The 9,539-nt window shown below is 46.8% G+C and overlaps 1 protein-coding gene across 2 annotated transcripts in view; it reads left to right on the top strand.

Moving 5' to 3' along the window:
- LOC139264313 (catenin delta-2-like) overlaps positions 1-9,539 on the top strand; it is a 1,401,072-nt gene that overhangs the window by 257,651 nt on the left and 1,133,882 nt on the right. The window contains exon 1 of one of the 2 annotated variants that reach the window (XM_070880576.1): positions 22-68. The exons of the other annotated variant lie outside the window; for it this stretch is intronic. The gene's annotated coding sequence lies outside the window, so the exon portion shown is untranslated. Of the gene's footprint in view, positions 1-21; positions 69-9,539 lie in introns of those variants that run through there. 2 annotated transcript variants of the gene reach the window in all.

Here is a 9,539-nt window from a genome sequence, read left to right as displayed (position 1 = left end):
CCTGCCACACACTCTGATATCGAAGGATCGCATTGGAGTAATGGAGTCTGGAGGGGATGAAAGGACATGTGAGTTTTAGTGGCAGATGGGCTGTGGCCCTTTTGACAAAGGCGGGGCGGGGCGGGGCGGGACTAGCTGAAGTGCTCTTGTAGAGAGCCAGCATGGGCTCGACGGAGCATTGACTTGGTGCAGAGCCAGGATGGCAAGGAGAATTCACAGGACACCGGAGAGGAGAGCATTGACAGCCAAAAGTGCCCAGTGTGTGAGATCATCTTCCCACTCAACCTGGAGGACTTTGATTTCGAGCAGCACGTTGTGAAGCACTTTGTAGCCTTTCCTCTCCCTCGCCCCTCCCGATGCTGCCGAGACAAGCCTTTCCTCTCCCCCCTCCACCCCCGACTCGGCTCGCTGCCTTCCCTGGCCGATTTCAACTAAAGGAAGGATTTAATACAATTTTTTCATTGTTGTTCAATTGTTTACCCTATTTTTATGTAGTTATTTGAACTTTTATATTGAATGTTTGCTGCTTGGTGCTTGGTGCAGGTCCTACCTGTGCCGATTTGTTACTGCCTGCAAGGTTTTTCAGAGCTGGCCACATACGCTGACCTAAGTGGATTTGGAATAACTTTTAGATGGCCAAAATGGCATAAATGGCCAAAAGTGGAGTAAGTGTATGGGAACGCCCCCTTTTGGAAAAAAAAACTGGGGTAAAAAAAATCGTACCTAACTGATTTACTCTGGAGCAAATATTTTGGGGAAAATGGCATTTTTTAACTTATGCCAGAAAAAACAACTTACTCCAAAAAAATTGGAGCAAGTCATAGAGAAAATCGGGCCCCATGGACTGGCCCTGATACAATCAGAGCACAATATCCATATGCATGAACAGGTGTACGAGCCCACGCATGAACATTCCCTAACTTCTGAGCATTTGCTGGAAACACACATTCGAAGCTTCGGACTTCCCACAGAAGAAAACTTGTATTCATTGCCTGGTCACAGATTATTTCAATTTCTGTACTGCGTTTTTATTCACCGCAACAAACGGGAATCCTCAGCCCGTCTACAGGGCTTGATTATTGGGCCTTTGTTGCAAGCACCTTGCAATAAATCAGAACAAGAAAGCCCCGATTATACCTGGGCCTCCACAGGCAGGATCCTACTGTCACTGACAGGTTTGAGATTGTGCAGGACATAGTCAGGCCCACAGTTAAAATGGTGTGGGAGTCCCGATGTTGTCATCAGGGTGAGACTTTCCCATTTGATATTAGGCCCCGGCTTCTCTGGAGCCAGGCAGACGTTTTGAGCTTAATTTCTGGCAAGTTAAAACAGTGGGGGTTGGGAACATGGAATAAACCTCCACACCATGATCTCATCCCCACTAGCAAAAGTGCAAGGCAATAAAAGTCCCTTGCTCCGATCAATCTCTTCTGCTGACCATTAAATACAAAGTGCTCAATTTTGATTCATATAAAAAATATTGAACAGTTTCTGATTAAAAACATCTAACCCAGAACAACATTTTGCACTTCATGGGTTAAAACCAAATTAGCTGAGAGAACAAGCTGGATAAAATGATAAATATTGCACATTTTTGTTCTAATTACTTTAGTTCAGCTTTGTAGTCAATCATTGTCATGTGATTATATCAGATTAGTGCCGCACAATCATCTTTGTAATGCCCCATGTAAATGTCATGTAATGCCGGGTGAAATGTTCCAAACGCAACATACAAATTTTGTCTGGGCTTGTGATTCAGTTTTAACAGCTTTGTGTTACAATTGTGTTTAATAGAATCTAATATAGTGAAGGACTTATTTGAAAAGCTCCTGAAAATTTGCAGTTGGAGCATTTTGAAATATTTAAATTACTGCTTTGAAGTGCTGCAGCCACATTTTTTTTTGTTGGCAGATATCACCAGTACTATATTAAAAAAAATAACTTGCATTTATATAGTGCCTTTCACAACCTAACGGTGTCCCAAAGTTCTTTACAGCCAATTAACTACTTTTACAAGTGTGGTGGTTGTAGTAATGCAGCAGCCAATTTGTGTCCAGCAAAGTCCCACAAATGGCAATGTGATAATGACTAGATAATCTGTTTGTGATGTTGGTTGAGGGATAAATGTTGGCCCAGGTCATCGGGTAAACTCCCCTGCTCTTCTTCAAATAGCACAATGGGATCCTTTATATCTGTCTGAGAGTGCAGACGTGGCATCAGTTTAAATATCATCTAAATGAGGCACCTCCAACTGTGCAGCACTCCTTCAGTGTTTGACCTTGTCGTCGATGTCTGCCCTTGCTGATGGTAAGCTCCCGTCGTATGGAAAGTGGTCCATGTTGTCCAAGGCCGCGCCGTGGATTTTGATGACCGGGGGGCAGTGCTGTGTGGCGGGGTCAGGTTGGTGGAGGACCTTTTGTCTTACGGATGTTTAGTGTAAGGCTCGATGAAGATGTTGACTATAACTTGGAGTTCAGCTTCTGAATGTGCGCAAATGCAAACGTCGTCCGCGTACTGTAGTTTGATGACAGAGGATGGGACGGTCTTGGGTCTAGCCTGGAGGCGACGAAGGTTGAACGGGTTCCCACTGGTTCTATAGCTTAGTTCCACTCCAGTGGGGAGCTTGTTGAGTGTGAGATGGAGCATTGCAATGAGGATGATCGAGAAGAGGGTTGGCACGATGACGCAGCCCTGCTTGACCCCGGTCCAGACGTGGATTGGGTCTGTGGTGGATCTGTTGGTCAGGATCACGATTTGCGTGTCATCGTGGAGCAGGCGGAGGATAGCGACAAACTTTTGGGGGTAGCCGAAACGGAGGAGGACGCTCCATAGTCCCTCGCGGTTAACAGTGTCAAAGGCCTTTAGAAACATAGAAACATATAAACGTAGAAATTTACAGCGCATAAGGAGGCCATTTCGGCCCATCAGATCTGCGCCGGCCGACAAAGAGTTGCACGGCCCTTGATCAGCAGCCCTAAAGGTTACATATAAATCTATGAACAATGACGGAAAGGCAAAGAGCACCCAGCCCACCCAGTCGACCTCACACAACTGCGACACCCCTTATACTGAAAACATCTACACTCCACCCCAACTGGAGCCATGTGATCTCCTGGGAGAGGCAAAAACCACATAAAAACCCAGGCCAATTTAGGGAGAAGAAAATCTGGGAAAATTCCTCTTCAACTCATCCAGGCAATCGAAACTAGTCCAGGAGATCACCCTGGCCGTATTCTATTCCCTGCAGTACTTACCAACAAAAGGTCATCCAGTCTAATCCCAGCTTTAGGTCCGTAACCCTGCAGGTTACGGCACTTTAAGTGCCCATCCAACCATCTTTTAAAAGTGGTGAGTGTTTCTGCATCCACCACTCTTCCAGACAGCGAGTTCCAGATCCCCACAACCCTCTGCATAAAGAAGCTCCCTCAAATCCCCTCTAAACCTTCCATTAACCACCTTAAAACTATGCCCCCTCGTAATAGACCCCTCCACCAATGGCAATAGACCCTTACTATCAACTATGTCCAGGCCCCTCAATATTTTATACACCTCAATGAGGTCTCTTCTCAACCTCTCCTATTCCAATGAGAACATATCCAGCCTATCCAATCTGTCCTCATAACTAAGATTCTCCACTCCTAGTAAATCTCCTCTCGAGTGCAATCATGTCCTTCCTATAATACGGCGACCAGAACTGCACGCAGTACTCCAGCTGTGGCCCAACCAAAGTATTATACAATTTAAGCATAACCTCCCTGCTCTTATATTCTATGCCTTGGCCAATAAAGGCAAGCATTCCTTATGCCTTCTTATTCACCTGGCCTGCTACTTTCAGGGATCTGTGGACAAACACTCCAAGGTCCCTTTGTTCATCTACACTATTAAGTGGCCTACCGCTTAATGTGTATACCCTTTCCTTATTAGCCCTCACACTTTTCTGAATTAAATTCCATTTGCCACTGCTCTGCCCACCTGACCAGTAGATTGATATTCTTCTGCAGCCCATGTCTTTCCTCTTCATTATTAACCACACAGCCAATTTTAGTGTCGTTTGCAAACTTCTTAATCATACTCCCTATATTCAAATCTAAATCGTTGATATATACCATAAAAAGCAAGGGACTCAATACTGAACCCTGCGGAACCCCACTGGAAACATTCTTCCAGTCACAAAAACATCCATCAATCATTACCCTTTGCTTCCAATCTGCGAGCCAATTTTGGATCCAACTTGCCACTTTGCCCTGGATCCCATGCGCTTTAACCTTTATGACCAGCCTACCATGTGGGAACTTATCAAAAGCCTTGCTAAAGTCCATATATACTACATCGTACGCACTACCCTCATCGACCCTCTTGGTTACCTCCTCAAAAAATTCAATCAGGCTAGTCAAACACGATCTTCTCTTAACAAATCCGTGCTGACTGTCCCTAATTAATCCTTGCCTATCCAACTACAGATTTATCCTGTCTTTCAGAATTTTTCCAATACTTTTCCCACCACTGAGGTTAGGCTGACAGGTCTATAATTACTCGGCTTATCCCTTTTTCCCTTCTTAAACAAGGGTACTACATTAGTAGTCCTCCAATCCTCTGGCACCATGCCCAGATCCAAAGAGGACTGGAAAATGATGGTCAAGACCTCTGCTATTTTCTCTTTTACTTCGCTCAACAGCCTGGGATGCATTTCTTCTGGGCCTGGGGACTTATCTACTTTCAAAGCTGCTAAACCCCTTAATACTTCCTCACTCACTATATTTTTTTCATCCAGAATATCACACTCCTCTATAGCAGTATCTGCATTACCTCTTTCCTTTGTGAAAACAGATGCAAAGTATTCGTTAAGAACCCTATCAACATCTTCCGCCTCCACACAAAGATTAGCCTCATGGTCTCTAATAGGCCCTACCCTTTCTTTAGTTACCCTCTTACTCTTAATATATTTAAAGAACATCTTAGGGTTTTCCTTAATTTTACTGGCCAAGAATTTCTCGTACTCTCTTAGAAATCCTAATATTCTTTTTAATTTTGCCTCTTAACTTTCTATATTCCTCTAAAGATTCTAAAGTATTTAGCCGTTGATATATGACATAAGCGTCCCTTTTTTTTCTTAATCCTCCCCTGTAAGTCCCTAGACATCCAGGGGGCTCTAGAATTATTTTTCCCAGCCTTTTTCTTTAAGGGCACATGTTTGGCCTGACCATTCCAGATCTTCTCCCTGAATGCCTCCCACTGTTCTGACACTAATTTACCACAAGTAGCTGTTTTCAGTCCACTATGGCCAAATCATTCCTTAACTTAGCAAAATTTTCCCCAATTCGGAACTTTTATTCCAAGCCTATTCTTGTCCTTATCCATAACCAACTTGAATCTGACTGAATTATGGTCACTGGCACCCAAGTGCTCCCTCACTAATACCCCTTCAACCTGCCCAGCTTCATTTCCCAAAACTAAATCCAAGACCGCCCTCTCTCGTGTTGGGCCTATTACATACTGACTAAAATAATTCTCTTGAATGTATCTCAAGAATTCTGCACCCTCTATACCCTTCACACTAACTTTGTCCCAATCAATATTTGGATAGTTAAAATCCCCTACTGTTACTACCCTATGGGCTTTGGACTTCACAGCAATTTGCCTACATATTTGCTCCTTTATCTCCCTCCCACTGTTTGGGGGTCTATAATACACGCCCAGCAGTGTGATCACCACTTTTTTATTTTTCAATTCGACCCATATGGCCTCATTTGATGATCCCTCTAACATATCATCCTTCCTCATCGCTGTAATAGTTTCTTTAATCAGTACCGCAACCCCGCCCTCCTTTTTACACCCCTCTCTATCTTGTCTAAAAATCCTGTAGCCAGGAATATTGATCTGCCAAATCTGCCCCTCTTTAAGCCATGTTTCTGTAATGGCTACAATATCATACTCCCAAGTGTCTACCTGTGCTCTTAGCTCATCTGCCTTATTCGCTATACTCCTTGCATTAAAGTATATACCATTCAGCACAGGAAGACCTCCTTGCTTACTACACACTAAGCCCTGTTTCCTCTGTCTTACAGATTCAATTTCTAGTTTCTTGCTATCCAACTTCTGCTTTACTTCCTTCCCTTTTGAATTAGTTCTCAGGTTCCCATCCCCCTGCCAAGCTAGTTTAAACTGTCCCCAAAAGCAATAGCAAAACTCCCCGCGAGGATATTGGCCCCGGCGCTGTTGAGGTGCAACCCGTCCGGTTGGTACAGGTCCCATCTCCCCCAGAAGCGGTCCCAACGCCTCAAGAATTTAAAGCCTTCTCTCCTAGACCAATTTTCCAGCCACGTGTTCATCCTCTCTATCCTTCTATTATACTCATTAGCATGTAGCACCGGTAGTAACCCGGAGATTACTACCTTTGAGGTCCTACTCTTTAATTTTCTTCCTAGCTCTCTAAATTCTTCCTGTAGGACCTCATCACTCATATTTTACCTATGTCGTTGGTCCCGATGTGGACCATGACCTCGAGCTGTTTACCCTCCCCCCCCCCCGAATGCCCTGCGTCCTCTCTGACATTCTTTACCCTGGCACCAGGGAGGTACAAAAGCATTCAGGAGTCACGTCTACGGCCGCAGAAACGCCTGTCTGTTCCCCTAACTATAGAATCCCCTATCACCAGGGCTCTTTTGTTCTTCGTCCCTCACCCCTGTGCAGCTGAGCCACCCGTGGTGCCTTGGAATTGGCTCTGGCTGCACTCCCCAGAGACATCATCGTCCTGACCGATACTCAGAATTGAGATGGACTCATGGGGGGACTCCTGCGCTACCTGCCTAGCACACTAACTATATCTGGTGGTCACCCACCTCCTCTCCACCTGCATGCCTTTAAGCTGCGGAGTGACCACCTGCTGAAATGTGCTATCCACGTATTTCTCAGCCTCGAGGATGCATCTTATTGACTCCACCCGCTGCTCCAGCTCCAAAACGCGGAACTTGAGCAATTGAAGCTGGAGACACCTCCTGCACAAACAGTTGTCTAGGCTGCGCGAAGCATCCAGGACTTCCCACATGCCGCAGGATGTGCACCCCATGGGATTGACCTGCACTGCCATCCCTCTAGTTAGCCTAATCCAGTTTCAAAACTACGTAAAAAGAAATAGAGAAAAGAGAGCTACTCAGCAACTCACCTCACCGACCTCTGTGGCCTCCCGAACTCACTGATCTCTGTGGCCTCCCGACCTCCGAGCTCCCAACCTGCCGGCCTCCGAACTCTCGTCCTACTTAAAAAGAAATAAAGAAAAGAGAGCTACTTACCAACTCACATCACCTACCTCTTGGCCTCCGAACTCCCGACTTCCGAACTCCCGACTCACCGACCTCAGGGCCTCCCGACTCACCGACCTCAGGGCCTCCCGACTCACCGACCTCAGGGCCTCCCGACTCACCGACGTCAGGGCCTCCCGACTCACCGACGTCAGGGCCTCCCTACTCACCGACCTCAGGGCCTCCCGACTCACCGACCTCAGGGCCTCCCGACTCACCCACCTCAGGGCCTCCCGACTCACCCACCTCAGGGCCTCCCGACTCACCCACCTCAGGGCCTCCCAACTCACCCACCTCAGGGCCTCCCGACTCACCCACCTCAGGGCCTCCCGACTCACCCACCTCAGGGCCTCCCGACTCACCCACCTCAGGGCCTCCCGACTCACCCACCTCAGGGCCTCCCGACTCACCCACCTCAGGGCCTCCCGACTCACCCACCTCAGGGCCTCCCGACTCACCCACCTCTCGGACCTCTGAACTCCCGACCTCTCGAACTCTCGGACCTCCGAACTCCCGACCTCTCGAGCTCTTGGATCTCGGTCAAAGAAGGCCATGTACAAGGGTTGGTGCTGTTCCCTGCATTTCTCTTGCAGTTGTCATGCCATAAAGATCATGTCCGTTGTACCCCATAGCGGACGGAATCTGTACTGTGACTCCAGGAGGAGCTCCTCAGCTACAGGGAGAAGATGGTTGAGGAGCATTCTAGCAATGACTTTCCCAGTGGCCGACAACAGGGAAATTCCTCTGTAGTTGCCACAGTTGGACGTCCCCTTTTTTAAAGATGGTCGACGAGGTCCAACACCACCTCTGTGCGCCAGCGCAGCCTTCGGTCGCTTGAGGAAGAGAGTGTTCGACGATCAGGCCCTCAAATCTGGCACCAAGCTTATGGTCTGCAGGGCTGCAATGATACCCGCTCTCCTGTATGGCTCAGAGATGTGGACCATATACAGTAGACACCTCAAATCGCTGGAGAAATACCACCAACAATGTCTCTACAAGATCTTGCAAATCCCCTGGGAGGATAGACGCACCAACGTCAGTGTTCTCGACCAGGCCAACATCCCCAGCATCGAACACTGACCACACTCGACCTGCTCCGCTGGGCGGGCCACATTGTCCGCATGCCTGACACAAGACTCCCAAAGCAAGTGCTCTATTCGAAACTCCGACACGGCAAGCAAGCCCCAGGTGGGCAGAGGACATGTTTCAAGGACACCCTCAAAGCCGCCTTGATAAAGTGGAACATCCCCGCCGACACCTTGGAATCACTGACCAAAAACCACCCTAAGCGGAGGAAAAGTATCCGGGAGGGCGCTGAGCACCTTGAGTCTCGTCGCCAAGAGCATGCAGAAAACAAGCACAGGCAGCGGAAAGAACGTGTGGCAAACCAGAATCCCCACCCACCCTTTCCTTCAACGACTGTCTGTCCCACCTGTGACAGAGAATGTAATTCCCGTATTGAACTGTAATGTCACCAGAGAACTCACTTTTAGAGTGGAAGCAAGTCTTCCTTGATTTTGAGGGACTGCCTATGAAGATGATGATGATGGCTCCCTCAGTACTGCACTGAAGTGCCAGCCAAGATTATGTGCTGGGGTCTCTGGAGTGGAACTTAAAACGACAATCTTCTGACTCAGAGCCACGGCTGACATTTAAAAGAAGGTAGAAATTCTGTCACAGTGGAACTAGAAGCTGGAATATTTGCAGTCCATGTGTCTGGTAGTCTTGCTTTGTCCCCTCTATTTCTCTCCAAAAAAGCTGGAATCCAGCTCTAAGGCAATTGATGGGCGGTTTATATCTTAAACAAAGATGAGAAACTGTTAATGATATGAAAACCAGTCTTGACAATTGACATTTAAAAGCTTGAAAAATGAGTAATTCTGTCACGCTTCTCTTGATTTCCCAAATTCTTCTTCTTTGGTAACTGTTACCGGCAACAGGAATATTTGAGCAACATTACTTGGGCAACAAGAAACTTGTTACAGCTCAGATCTGTTCAGAAACTTCCATTGCCATTTCCTCCGGGACTTTTTATGAAGTACATGTAAGTGCAGAAATTCGTGCAAGGGGTTTTCAACAACGAAGTCCAAAACAGCTTAAGGAAAGGATAACCAAGGTTAAAAAGGCAGACTCCACGGTGTACAAAAATACACCAATGGTAAAATCTACTCTGCACCAAAATCTAAGGAGAGACGATTTCTTTGGTTATCTCTTTTACAACATTTGGTGAACAATGGGAAA

This window comes from Pristiophorus japonicus, chromosome 5 (genome assembly GCF_044704955.1).
Source record: "Pristiophorus japonicus isolate sPriJap1 chromosome 5, sPriJap1.hap1, whole genome shotgun sequence".
Taxonomy (NCBI): Eukaryota; Metazoa; Chordata; class Chondrichthyes; family Pristiophoridae; genus Pristiophorus; species Pristiophorus japonicus.
The sequence above is the reverse complement of the archived record's forward strand: the minus strand, read 5'-3'. Positions and strand labels throughout refer to the sequence as shown.